This window comes from Canis lupus, chromosome 35 (genome assembly GCF_003254725.2).
Source record: "Canis lupus dingo isolate Sandy chromosome 35, ASM325472v2, whole genome shotgun sequence".
In the NCBI taxonomy this organism is placed as follows: Eukaryota; Metazoa; Chordata; class Mammalia; order Carnivora; family Canidae; genus Canis; species Canis lupus.
The window spans coordinates 25,754,133-25,768,377 of NC_064277.1; the positions used below are offsets into that span (position 1 = coordinate 25,754,133).

The following is a 14,245-nucleotide window of genomic DNA, read 5'->3' on the forward strand; positions in this document are numbered from 1 at the left end:
TAAATTTTGATGGGAGACACCTGCCAAAATCAAGGAAGATATGAGTGATTTAAAAACCCCAAGTTAGCAGAAGTTTTGAGAAAAAAATATACATTTTGGGGGGTGGAGAGATAGGTTACACTCCCAATAGAAATCATAACATTAATGAATATAATAATTACAATTAACATTATAAAGTAACATTTGGAAAATCCTTTCAGTAGAGAATGTTTTTAGTAGAGAAGTTTCTTTTTTTAAGATTTTTTGATTATTTATTTATTTATTCATGAGAGACACAGAGAAAGAGGCAGAGACATAGGCAGAGGAAGAAGCAGGTTCCTCGTGGAGAGCCTGATGTGAGACTTGACCCTGGAACCCCAGGATCACACCCTGAGCCAAAGGCAGACTCTCAATCACTGAGCCACCTAGACATCCCAAGAAGTTTCTATATATATATATATTTTTTTTTCCCCCTAAATCAAAGCACTGTGTGATAGGTTAGCGGCATTAGTGGCTATGGCGCTTTTGTATGATTAAAGAAGCCATAGGGAGGTGGGCAGTCTATTTTCCCAGCAACTTTGCAGCTAAGGGTGCATGTGATCTACATTTGGTCATCAGATGCTTCAACACAGGATTTGAATCTTGGTAAAAGGATGCAAAAGAATGAGGAGGGGGAAAGGAATTGTCAGAGCAGATGCCTTCCTGATTAATGTCCCATGTGGCAACAGTAAAGGATGTGTCCTATGTAGTCTCTTTCTGGAATGGGATTTTGGCTGTACCTTGTTTCCCTTCTGCTTGTTTGTGAAGTTTGGTTCTTTACCATTCACATCAATTCTGTGAACTACTACTCTTAAAATATCTTCTTTCTGCTTAAGTTATCAGAATTATTTTCTTTGTTTACAACCGGGTACCAGAAAGTGGGTTGAAATTTTCTGAAGATCTCATTAGTCAGGGGACTGGTGAGGAAAGAATGGAACTCCAAGAATTGGAATGAGGATATATGTGGCATCCAGGGTATTCATGGTTCCGCACCACCCACCCTCCCATTCTAGCCAAGGCACATTTCTTTTGTCTAATAAAGCTGCCATGCTTGACAATGCTATCCCTATCAAGATAATGAAGTGAGAAGCTACAGACTGGGAGAAAATATTTGCAAAAGACATATATGATAAAGGATTGTTATTCAAAATATATAAATAACACTTAAAACTCAACAATAAAGAAACAACCTAATTTTATTTATTTATTTTTAAAGTGTTCCTTCCAATGTAGTAGGATACATAGGAGGAGGTTTTTGTTTGTTTGTTTTTGTTTTTTTTATTCATGAGAGACACACAGAGAGAGGCAGAGGGAGAAGCAGGCTCCAAGCAGGGAGGCTGATGTAGGACTCGATCCCAGGTCCCCAGGACCAGGCCCTGGACTGAAGGCAGCATTAAACCACCTGAGCCACCCAGGCTGCCCCAACAACCCAATTTTAAAACAGGCCAAAGTCCTTAGCTCATCAAAGAAGAAATATAGGTGGCAAATAAGCAAATGTAAAGATGTTCCAAATCATATGTTGCTATAGACTAAATATTTTATTCACCCCCTTCACCAAATTCATATGTTACAACCTAGTTCCCAATGAGATGGTGCTAGGAGGCAGAGCCTTTGGGAGGCCTTAGGTCATGAAGGTGGGCCTTTATGTCTGGGATTGGTGCTCTTATAAAAAAGAACCCAGGGGATCCCTGGGTGGCGCAGCGGTTTAGCGCTTGCCTTTGGCCCAGGGCATGATCCTGGAGACCCAGGATCGAGTCCCATGTCGGGCTCCCAGTGCATGGAGCCTGCTTCTCCCCCTGCCTATGTCTCTGCCTCTCTCTCTGTGACTATCATAAATTTAAAAAAAATAATTATTTTTTATTTTTTATTTTTTTTTTTAATTTTTTTTTTAATTTTTTTTTTATTTATTTATGATAGTCACAGAGAGAGAGAGAGAGAGAGAGAGAGAGAGAGGCAGAGACACAGGCAGAGGGAGAAGCAGGCTCCATGCACCAGGAGCCCGATGTGGGATTCGATCCCGGATCTCCAGGATCGCGCCCTGGGCCAAAGGCAGGCGCCAAACCGCTGCGCCACCCAGGGATCCCTAAAAAAAATAATTAAAAAAAGAGAACCCAGAGACCCCTTGTACTTTTCACCATGGGAGGTTATAGCTAGAAGGTGCTATCTGCTCATCAAAAAGTGGTTCCTTACCAAATACGCCTGTCTCATGATCTTGGACTTTTCAACTTCCAGAACTGTGAGAAAAATGTTATAAGCCACCCAATCCTGGGCATTTTGTTTCAGCAGCCCAAATGGGCTAAGACGTATGTCATCAGGGAAATGCAATTAGAACAATGAGATTCCACTACATGACTACTAGAATGGCCAAAATTCAGAACAATGACACCAAATCTTGAGAAGGATGTGGTGCAATACAAACTCATATTCATGGCTGGTGGGAATGCAAAATGGTACAGCCACTTTGGAAGATAGCCTGCAAGTTTCTTACAAAACCACACATACTCTTACCATTTGATCCAGCAATAACCCTTCTTCCTTTAAAGACCTTATAATCTATTCATGGAAGCAAGATATTTCATAAGAGGAAATGTATACAAGAGAAAATTAACATATGCACAATTCTCAAGACATAGCATATAGCCTTAATATTTAAAATCAGAATATTTTGGTTGATCCATTTACAGTTATTTATCCATTCACTCATTAAATTAACATTACTTTTATGCCTACCAAGCATAGGGCATAATATTAGGCACTGCAGGGCAGGAAAACTAACCAGATCTATCCTTCATTCCAAGGATATCATACACCAGTATCTCTCTACATGTGCATAAATAAGTAAGAATAACTAAAAATGTGCTAACAGCCATCCTAGATGTACAGGTAAAGGGTGAAGAGAATTTAGAGGTGGGAGAAATCATTCATAGGCGGGAATCAAGAAGGTGATGGTATCATGAAGGTGAGTGCTACTAAAGAAAATCTCATATTAGATATGGATTTCAGCTTAAACATGGCACACGTAACAAAGGTATTTGTCCCTACCTACCACAGTGGCAGTAAAATAATTTTTTAAAAGGTAAAAACTCACAAAGGAGAAGAGGTTGAGAAGGGAGATGACAACAGAGAAGCAATGTCAACAGGATTTTGGAAGATGGAAAGAAAGTAGGTGTTTGGGTGATGGTTGTCTTGGAAGATCTGGGAAAGCAGAGACCTTGAGAGCAATGGGAGGAGCCAACAAGCAAGTAGACTCATAGGGGAGAAACCGAGAAAGGTGTAGGATTGGAGGAACCACAGACCTTGAAGGTGATAGCTGTGGCATGAAGTGAAAACGAGAGGACTGTAGGAGGGATATATTAAGAACAGTTAGACCCTGAGGTCCCCTACTTCTTCAGTGCTACCAGGTGACTGCAGGAGGCAGCATGTTTGCTCCTCTGTGAAGGTGATCTAGGGGCACTATGCACTTGGGGACACCAGACAAACCTGATCCCACAGGAGAGGACAGAATGAAAATGGGGCAATCACAGAGCACTCACCAATTTGTGAGACTCTCAACTTTTCTCAATTATCAGAATGTTGGCAGCCATGCCAGGATGACTTAAACAGGAATTAGAAGGATTTGTGATTTGAGAAACAGTCCAGGAAAAGACCTACATTTTCAAATGAAGATTTTAAAATGAAAAGCTGCATTCATACTTGACCAAACTACAGGGAAAGCTGCCATCAACAAACTCCTTGTATTCACAAAATTACCAGTCAGCCCTGTTGTGTCTTACCCTGAAATATGAGTGGACCAGAATGACCAAACATCTCAGAAAAGCTTTTAACTATAATAGACCAAAAAAATGAGCTTAAAAAAAAAAAAAAAGAACTGGGATCCCTGGGTGGCGCAGCGGTTTAGCGCCTGCCTTTGGCCCAGGGCGCGATCCTGGAGATCCGGGATCGAATCCCACGTCGGGCTCCCGGTGCATGGAGCCTGCTTCTCCCTCTGCCTGTGTCTCTGCCTCTCTCTCTCTCTGTGTGACTATCATAAATAAATAAAAATTAAAAAAAAAAGAACTTAGATATAAGAGACAATGCAGGAAGGAGAAACCCTCAAACATTAAGGAGATACTATAACCTTGAAATACAAGCAGAATTACTAGAAACCGGGGGCATTATTTAGAGAACATGAAATAGTGGTTGAAAACTATATGATAGGGCAGCCTGGGTGGCTTGGCGGTTTGGCGCCTGCCTGGGGAGACCCAGGATCGAGTCCCACATCGGGCTCCCTGCATGGAGTCTGCTTCTCCCTCTGCCTGTATCTCTGCCTCTCTGTCTCTCATGAATAAATAAATGAAATCTAAAAAAAGAGAAAACTATATGATATAAAGGAAAGATTAAATAAAAGGTTTGAAAGGGAAATTCTTAGAAAATAGAACAAAAATATAGAAATGGAATAAAATAGATAAAAAAGTATCAGACCAGAAGACCTATCAGGTTTTAGAGGAGTTGATTAATAACACTGTCTTCTCTTCTTGAATTCAAAACAAAATGAAAAATGGATATAGATGCCAGAGTGATGATCAAAAAATGTGTTTGCATTATTGTTTGAAGATCACAGTTTATGTCATGCAATCAAATCATCTTGCTTTTTCTACATCCCTGAGAGCACTTACCCCATCAGTTACTAGCACAAATGGACAACGCCCACCCCTCCTCCCAAAACACACACAGACACAGACACACACACACACACGCACACATACACGCACACACACAACCACATGATGAATCTGTGCCTATAGGTCAGGCATAGTGAAAGTAGAGCGGGATGAATCCCAAAGACAGGTGAGATTCAACCAGAGAGAAAGTGGCTGAGTCAAGCACTGAATCAACCAACCATGCTTGGTTCCATTTGTCAAATTTACCAGTCTTAGTATGGTTTTATCTTTTAAAGATTTATTTATTTTTTAGAGATGGTGGGGAGGGGCAGAGGGAGAGGGAGAGAGAGCCTTAAGCTGACTCCGTGCTGAGCTGCTTGGAAGGGAGCTCGATCTTACCACCCCAAGACCATGACTTGAGCAAAATCAAGAGTGGGATGCTAAACCAACTGGGCCATCCAAGCACCTCTATTTATTTTTAATTAAAGTACAATTAACACATGGTGTTAGGGGCATCTGGATGTCTCAGTCAGTTAAGCCACGACTTGGATTCAGCTCAGGGTCCTGGGATTGAGCCCCATGTGGGGCTCCCCACTTAGCAAGGAGTCTGCTTGTCTTTCTCTCCCTCTGTCCACCCCAGTCTCTCTTTCTCTCTCTCAAATAAATAAATACAATCTTTTAAAGAGAGAGAGAACACAAGTGGGGAGGGGCAGAGGGAGGAGAAGCAGACTCCTGGCTGAGCAGAGAGCCCAAAGCAGGGCTCCATGCCAGTACCCTGGGATAAGCACCTGAGCCAAAGGCAGATGCTTCACTGACTGAGCCACACAGGCATCCCTTTAAAAAATTAAAAAAATATAACATTGGATGTTATATATTTCAATTTTTTAATTAAAAAATAAGTTTACCAATCTGATAAATTCCTTTTTCTTTCTCAAAACTATGAAGGAGAGAGTTGAGATAAATTGGAAATATTCCCCCATACACTTCTTGCCTGATGAATGTACTAGAACTTCCTCCACTGTATTAGAAATGGGGATTAATGGGTTGCCTGGGTGGCTCAGGACAGGGACAGGACCAGATATGGAGGCAGAGGCAGTGGCAAAGAAACAAGTCTCCAAAAACAGAGAACATAATAACCTATACTTGCTGGAAAATTCATGCATTTGCATATAAGATGGAAAAGAGTAAAACAAGATCCACAGCAGCCCCCACCTCCCCGCCCCAGTCCTCAATACTTTGGCTTGTTGGTCATTGTTCATAAGGTTTGGTCTTCAAATTTATAATCAGAGTATTTAGTGCTTTGACCTGCTCTGTTTTCCTGCCTCCTAGATAATGGGAACTTTTGGACATAATTCTGAGATTGAAGGGAACAAATGATAGCCTCGGGTCTGGCATAATAAGAAGTCATTTAGCTCATGGAGTGATCTTACCCTGCCTGATCTTGTTCAAAATTTGGAACCTTCATTTTCTGTCTCAAAACAAAATAAAATTGATCAACACTCAGTGCCATCTAGGCTGATGTGCATAGAATGAGACATCACAAAAACATACTTCTTCTCATTTGAACTTGTATTAACCAGGTGTCATTAGCTATAGAATTTAGTCAGGAGAAGGGTTGCAAAAGGGTTGGATTCCAAAAGTTCTGAGAGAGGGAAGAAGGTACAATCTGTCTAGGGCTTCAATAAGAGTCACTAAAGGTCTTGATACGGTGGATAGGGTGAATGTACTTTCCAGAGGCATAGGTTCCAAGTCTGATTCAATGGCAGATAAAACCAGTTCTCACCCATTACACCAGTGGTCCCAGAGGGGCTGTCATTGGCAAATGAATCTCTCTGGAGGAACACTGTCCATCTTTTATTTTCAGTTTTGGTTATGATTGCAGATTACATTAGTTCTTCCACTCATTAATCCCATCTCAATAACAAGGGAGAGTAGGATTTACCCCCCAAATTTTCAGAAAGCAAACAATACTGCATTAATGATGATGATGATTGTAGTTTAATATATCCTAGTTACTTTACATGAATGGTCTCATATAATGTTCCTACCAACTCCTTGACATGGATATTATTATTGTCTTAATTTTATAGTTGACCTTGAAGCTTCAAAAGGTGTCATTTGTCCCACCTATGTAAGGCTTACACATTTTCAGAACTCAAACACGAAGTGAATGCTTTGCCAATGTCATGAGTAAACATCGGTTTTCTTGTCAGTGTTTGGGGGATGTGTTTATTTGGTGTGTTCAACCATACCAAAGGCTCTTTAAAGACAAGGCTCAGGTCCTCTTTTTCAACTGATTTCAGCGCAGTAATAGTCAACTTAAGTCCTCCTTCTATTTCTTACAAAGGAGGGTAAACCTTCCAGCCATCTCAATCATATGAAGAATATCTCAGAGCAGGTCACTTTTCAGGACAAGGTAGAACAGAAGAAGGAATTTAAAAAGTGCTTTAAAGGCAAAATCCTTGCCAACTCCATGACAATACTTTTATCTCCACACTTTCATCACATCCACAAAGCTGCCTCTTCAGGCACTTTAGCTTATTAGATACTCTCATTATGAAGTTGTTACTCAGAGAAAAGCCATACAATTCTCCCTCTCCTACTTGTTATGGACTGAATTGTGTTCCCCCTTTCCAACTCAGATGTTGAAGCCCTTACCCCTGACCTGACTACATTTTGGGATAGGGTCTTTAAGGCCTTAATTAAGATTACATGAGGTCATAAGGGTGGTGCCTTTACTTAATGAGACTGGTGTCCTTATCAGAAGGGAAAGATAAATGAGAGCTGTCATACCACCTCACTGTCTTCCTCTCTCTCTTCTTGAAAGGCCATGTGAGGAAGCAGCAGGAAGGTGGAGGTCTACAAAGCAGAGGAGAGGCCTCTTCAGAAAATGACTCTGACAGCGCCTTCATCTTGGGCTTTTAGGCTCCAGAACTATGAGAAGATAAACTTCTGTTGTTAAAGCCACCCGGGCTGTTATATTTTGTTACAGCAGCCCTAGGTGACAACTACACTATATTTACATCGAAAGAATCGGCAGATAAGGAGAGCATGTCCCAGGCAAAAGCAGATAGAGCCTAGGAGATAGAGAAGATCAATTCGGTTTGTTCATATGGTCTGTACCTCCTGTGAGGAGAAATTCTTATATAGATTTCTAAGGTTTTATTTTACATCTTCCTCTTCCATGTTTCAAACCTGAGTCAAGCAGTTGTTCACTGGACAAGTCTTTTTTCACAGAAAATAGAAGGTTATCTCAGGCTATCTAACCCATAGGACCAAGGTTTGAGATCAGTCTAAGTTGCTTAATTTTGCTTAGCTCTGTGGCCAAAAACTTAATTCTTGACTGAATAAAATAGAAGACAGGTATCATGAGAAAAGCATGGATTCCAGAATCAGACAGAGACTTGGATTCGACACTGCACTTTGTCCTTACTACAAGTCTGTGAACATTACTGAGCCTGTTTCCTCATCTTCAGTGGATTATTACACATATTTGACAGGATTGTCGGGTTGATTAGGTGGAGTGTGTCTGCAAACACCTGGAATATTGTAGACTTCCAGTAATTCTAATTTGATAATAGGAGGGTAAGCGGATGTTCATGAATCAATATAAAAGTGCTAAAGGCCTATGTTGACCTCACTTTTAGTTCAGCTATGTAATATGGAGTTTTGCAAACGTAATTCACTTGCTTCAAAATTACTTGGAGTGTTTGCTCAAAGTACTTATTTCTGTGTCCTTCACCAAACCAGAATTAAAACTTCTGGGGATGAGTCCCAAGAAACTATATTTTTAACAAGTTCCTTAGGTGATTTAAATGCACATCCAGCTTGGGAGTCACTGCATCATAGGATCATTCTGTGTTTTAAATTGCAGAATTAAACTTCAGTTTCCATTGGGGCCAATTATTTATTTCCTTGGGGACTAAAACTCTTCCTTGAATACTGAAGACATATAAGAAAATATGCATTACTATTTTATAATTTGGTGGTATTTGGAAAATCATATGTAAAACGTAGCATGCTGGGTTCTCTGGAATCCCTAATTAATTACATGGGAATTCAGGAAAAGGCTTAAAGAGTTGGGAACATTTTTGTTGTTCTCCCCCCATTCCTCCCCTAAAAAGAGAGGACAGAGAGGAACTTCAGCAAAGACATCACAAAGGAAGTTACTGATTTCTGGGTTGCTCAGCTCTCAGAGCCACAGGAAGTGCATTTTCTTCTCTTCACAGTTATCACTTTGATCATAAAGAAACACATCCTTGGTCCTTGAGAGTGAGAATGTTCAGTCCCAACTGCATGTGAATGATTGGATCAGAGTTTAGAGTAACACGGAATAATTTGGGAGAAGAAAAGTCAAGGCCCCACTGGGAGTCGAACCCAGGATCTCCTGTTTACAAGACAGGCGCTTTAACCAGCTAAGCCATGGAGCCCATATAGGTGGCCATGATTGTGTTAGATCTATCCTTGCTATTAGATCAAATAGTATTGCCAGAGCCCATAGAATGCAGAGCAGTCTCTCATAAGAAAACGGACAGACTCCAAGAGGACGTTTTTGCTCACTTAGATGCTGCAGAGCTAATAGAAGTGGGAAAGGCTGGGCGCAGCTGGCGGGTTAGGACTCCTAACACTCCACTCAACCCAGGAACAACTCTCAGGAAAACCCAAGGCCAGGCCCCTCTTCTTCCCAACTAGAGCCAAGCCAGGACTGTACCTGCTCCTTTGTAACTTAGACTCACGACCTTCCAATATGCTAAGTTATAGGATCTCTCAGGACCGCAGGGCACTGCTGAGACCGGTGACACAGGCACAGGTGTAGGGTGCTCGGGTTGAAGGCGAGGAAGCGGGGGGCCCCCCAGCCCAAAGTGTTCCCTGGGTCCGAGGACAGCCCTTCGGAGGTGAGGGTCTGTACGGTTCCTGGAGGCATCGCTTTGCCCCTTCCGGCAAAACCGAGGCCTGCTTCCCAGGGCCGTGCGTCATCAGTTCGCCCAACAGGTGACGCCTTCTCCCCTCTCACCCCATCCTGTGAGGTCGCAGCTCCGCGGTCACTCGCACCCCCGACACTGCACCCCCCCAAATGGCCTGCCCCCTTCCGCGAGATCGTACCCGGGGCGCAGAGAGCGGGGCTCTCAGGTGGCATCTGGTCGCGCTGTGCGTGAGTACTAGGGGCCTGAGACCGGGGTGGGGGTGGGGGTTTGGCCGGCAGGGGCTTTGAACACCCGAAGATGAGGTGCGGAGGGGATGAGGCTGAGAGGCCGAAAAGGGCGTTGGAGGAGATCCCGGGACCACCCAGACCGCGCTGTGCGCTGGGGGCCGCGGGGACTGGTCCTCTTCTGCCCGGAGGACACCAAGACTCTCACAATCCAAACAGATCCCTTCCCTAAACTTTGAGTCTTGTTAACGTCTCTGTCTCTCAGTCTGTCTTGCTCCTGTAGGCACGCACAACCAGGACTCCAGCTCCACTCCTGCTCCCGTGAAGAGGATGCAGGGTTGGGGTGGGATCCCCTCTGACTTCCACCTGCAGACTTTGAAAACACCTCCCCGCAACCTTCCCCTGAGACTCAGCCCACCACAGGCCTGAGATTCAACACAGCAATGCAATGCCAATCAAAATTCCAGCAAGTTACTTCATGAATATTGACAAATTGACTCAAAAGTTTATATGTAGACAGAAATGACTCAAATTATCAACACAAAATTGAAGAACAAAGTTGGAGGATGGTCACTACTAGACCTCAGATTTACCATAAAGAGACAGTAATAAAGACTGTGGTGCCTGGTGAAAAACAAAACAAAACAAAACAAACAGATCCATGGAGCAGAATAGAATGTCCAGATATAGACCCACATAGTCAACTGATCACTGACTAAAGGCAGTACATGGAGCAAACACAGTCTCATCAACAAATGGTGCTGAGACAACTGGATGTCCACATGCAGAAAAAACAAAAACAAAAAGAATCTAGACACAGAACTAGACACAGACCTTATACCTTTTACTAAACTTAACTCAAAATGGATCCTAGACCTAAATTTAAAATGTAAAACCATAAAACTCCTAGAAAATAGCATAGAGGAAAATAGGTGACCTTGGGTTTACTGAAAACTTCTTAAAGACACCAAAAACATGATTCATGAGAGGAAAATGTGTTAAGTTGGACTTCATGAGAATTTAGAATGTCTGTTCTGCAAGACACAGATAAGAAAATGAGAAGACATGCCACAGACTGGGAGAAAATATTTGCAAAAGACACACCTGAAAAGGACATATCTAACATTTGCATAACTAACATATGCAAAGAACTCTTAAAATTCAACAACAAAAGAAACAACTCAATTTGTACCATTTTTCCCCATCACGATAAGTGTACCCTTTAATTCCTACTCTCTATTTCCTCCATTCACCCATCCAAACCTCCTCTGTGGTAACCATCAGTTTGTTCTCTGTAGTTAAGAGTCTGTTTCTTGGTTTCTCTCGCTCTCTCTGTTGTTTTCTATTTCTCTGTTCCCCCCTCCCAAACATTTGTTTTGTTTCTTAAGCTAAACACATGCGTGAGATCATATGGTATTTGCCTTTTTTTGACTTATTTTGCTTAGCATAGCACTCTCCACCCCATCCATGTTGTTGCAAATGGCAACATTTCATCCTTTTATGGCTGAGTTATATACATACATAAAACCTCTTCTTTATCCGTTCATCCATCGATACACATCTGGGCTCTTTCCATATTTTGCCTATTGTTGATAATGCTGCAATAAACATCAAAGTGCATGTATCCTTTGAATTAGCACCTTTCTATTTTTTTGGGTAAATACTGTGATTGTATTTATGTGATTCCTGGCTCATAGAGCATTTTTAATTGTAATTTTTTGAGGAACTTCCAGACTGTTTTCCACAGTGGCTGCAACAATTTGCATTCCCACCCACAGTGTAAGAGGGTTCCCCTGTCTCCATGTCTTCGCCAACACTCGCTGTTTCTTGTGCTTTGATGTTAGTCATTCTGGCAGCTGTGAGGTGACATCTCCTTATGGTTTTGATTTGCATATCCCTGATGATCAGTGATGTAGAGCATCTTTTCTTGTATCTGTTGACCATCTGTAAGTCTTCTTAGGAGAAATGTCTGTTCATGTCCCCTGCCCATTTTCAAACTGGGTTGTTTTTTAGGTGTTGAGTTATATCAGTTCTTTATGAATCTTGGATACTAACCCTTTATCACATAGGTCACTTGCAAATATGTTCTCCCATTCTGCAGGTTGCCTTTAAGTTTTCTTGATTGTTTCCCTTGCTGTCAGAAGTTGTATGATTTTGATGTCCTCCCAAACACTCCATTTTTTAAATGTGCAAAGACCTGAACAGACAACTCTACAAAGAAGATATAGAGATGGCAAATAAGCATATGGAAAGATGCTCAACACCATATGTCATTAGGGAACTGCAGACTAAAACAGCAATAAGATACCAACAGATAGCTATTAGCGTGGCCCAAATCCAATACACTAACAACACCAATTGTTGGTGAGGATGTGGGGTCATAGGCAGTCTGATTCCTTGCTGGAGTAAATGCAAAATGGTACAGCCACCGTGGAAGACAGCTTCGCAGGTGTACACAAAATGAAACATAGCCTTAACACGTGATCCGGCAGTATTGCCTCATGGCACTTACCCAAATGAACCAAAAACTTAAAGCCACACAGAAGTCTGTACACAAATATTTAGACCAGCTATATTTATAATTGCCAAAACTTGGAAGCAGCCAAGTTTGTATGGATAAGCAAACAGTGCTGCATCCATACAGTGGATTATTTTTCACTGATAGAAAGAAGCGAGCTACCACATCACAAAAAGACATGGGGGACTCATAGGTACATAATATGAAGTAAAAGAAGCCAATCTGAAAAGCCAATCACCTTGTATGATTCCAACGGGATGACATTATGAAAATGCAAAACTATGGAGACAGTAAAGAAGTCAGTGGTTGCAGGGGGTTCTGGAGGAGGGAGGGAGAGGGGGATAAATATGGGGAGCACAGGAAATGTTTAGGGCAAGGGAGATATCATTTTGTGCAATACTGTACCAGTAGATGCCTGTCATGGTACACTTGTCAAAACCCATAGAAACTCCAACGCAGAAGATGAATCTTAATTGCAGAAAAGTAGACCTGGAAGAGAGGCATGTTTCAGTTAGATGAAGCGAAGATCTTGCCCTAAACTGCGGGGTTGTGTGGCAAGAGAGAAACAGGGAAGAGGCAGAGGCCGTGGCGATGTGGTTCACGACCACTCCTCACCCAGGCCCCCATGGACTCTCAGAAAAACTCCTGTAAAGGTGGGATCTAAATGACAACTTAACCACTGCCCCCTCAGACCACCTTACAGGAGGTGCAGTGATTTGACAGCAAATCCAGTCTCCCAGGGAAGAGGGAAGTCTTGGGAGCCTGATGTCTTCAGGACGAAGTGTTCCCTCTCCCTGTGCTGGTAGAGTCCTCATTCCGTGTAACCCGCGGACTCTTCACGGTGTACACGGGAGACCCACAAAGATCTTGAGAGTGCTCCACGAGCACACACACGCTGCCAACTTGCACAGAGAGAGGACAAAATGAATGGAGGACATTGAATTCCCCACATGCGATAGTGAGGAAACAGGCTGATGACTGTGGGATGGGCTGCAAACATGGACCCCCCCCGCCCCCGCCCCACTGCACATGGAAGTGAACATGCCTCTAGCCTGGCGGAACTTCGAACACCCAAAGGGGATTTGGAGAATTCACTCTGCAATTACTTAGGGTTGGTGACCCTTCTTCCGTTCCAGTGTATTCCTCTTAAACGGGAATGTCTACAGTGGTCATCCTACACCTGTCCCAGTCCTGCACTGGGGGAGCAGGTAACCATGTGGCTCGCACAGATTTGTAATTGGAGAGGAATCGTGCCCAGAATGGCTGATACAGGAGAGCCTAATTCATGCCTACTTTGGGGAGGGCAGTTAGATGAGTTCGTGCTGAACTGAGTTGAGATCTGGAGGAGATTGGGACGGAGTGAGCATTGTTTCTTGTGGGATAGGTGTAGGTCTTTGGGAACCAGGGGGCAGATCATGTTCAGTGTAATAGAGCCTCCGCCCCCGCCCCCAGCCCTCCCTGAGAGCTCCATCTCCTAATGACCAAAACCTGAGAGTGTTGTCTTGCAAGGCCAAAGGGCCTTTGAGGGTGTGACCGAGGTAAGGATCTTGAGATGGGAAGAGGAGGCGGGCCTCCCCAGGTGGGCTCAAGGTAATCACAAGGTCTTAGGAAAGGGTGGCAGGAGGGTGCGGGTCAGAGGAGATGTGACAACAGAAGCGGAGGCCGGAGCCAGATGGTCCTGCCGGGAGCTAAGGCACGCGGGCCGCCTCCGGCCACGGGAAAAGGCAAGAAGGAATTCCCGCCCGCCCGCCAGCCCGGCGGCTTCTAGAAGGCAGGCAGCTTTGGCACCTCTCGATTCCAGCCCCGGGGCCCTGGGTCGGACTCGTGGTCACAGCGCTCCGACTGGGGTGGGAGGCGGGTCGCGGTCTGCCCGGCCTCGCTCCCTTCTCAGAGCAGGTGGGAGAAGCGCCAAAAGCCTCG

General features: G+C 43.4%; 1 non-coding gene across 1 annotated transcript; it reads right to left on the minus strand.

Annotated features, from left to right (window-relative positions):
* Positions 1–9,014: 9,014 nt before the first annotated feature.
* On the minus strand, positions 9,015–9,088 carry TRNAT-UGU (transfer RNA threonine (anticodon UGU)). Its single transcript has one exon. It is a non-coding gene; the product is annotated as a tRNA-Thr (tRNA).
* Positions 9,089–14,245: the final 5,157 nt, after the last annotated feature.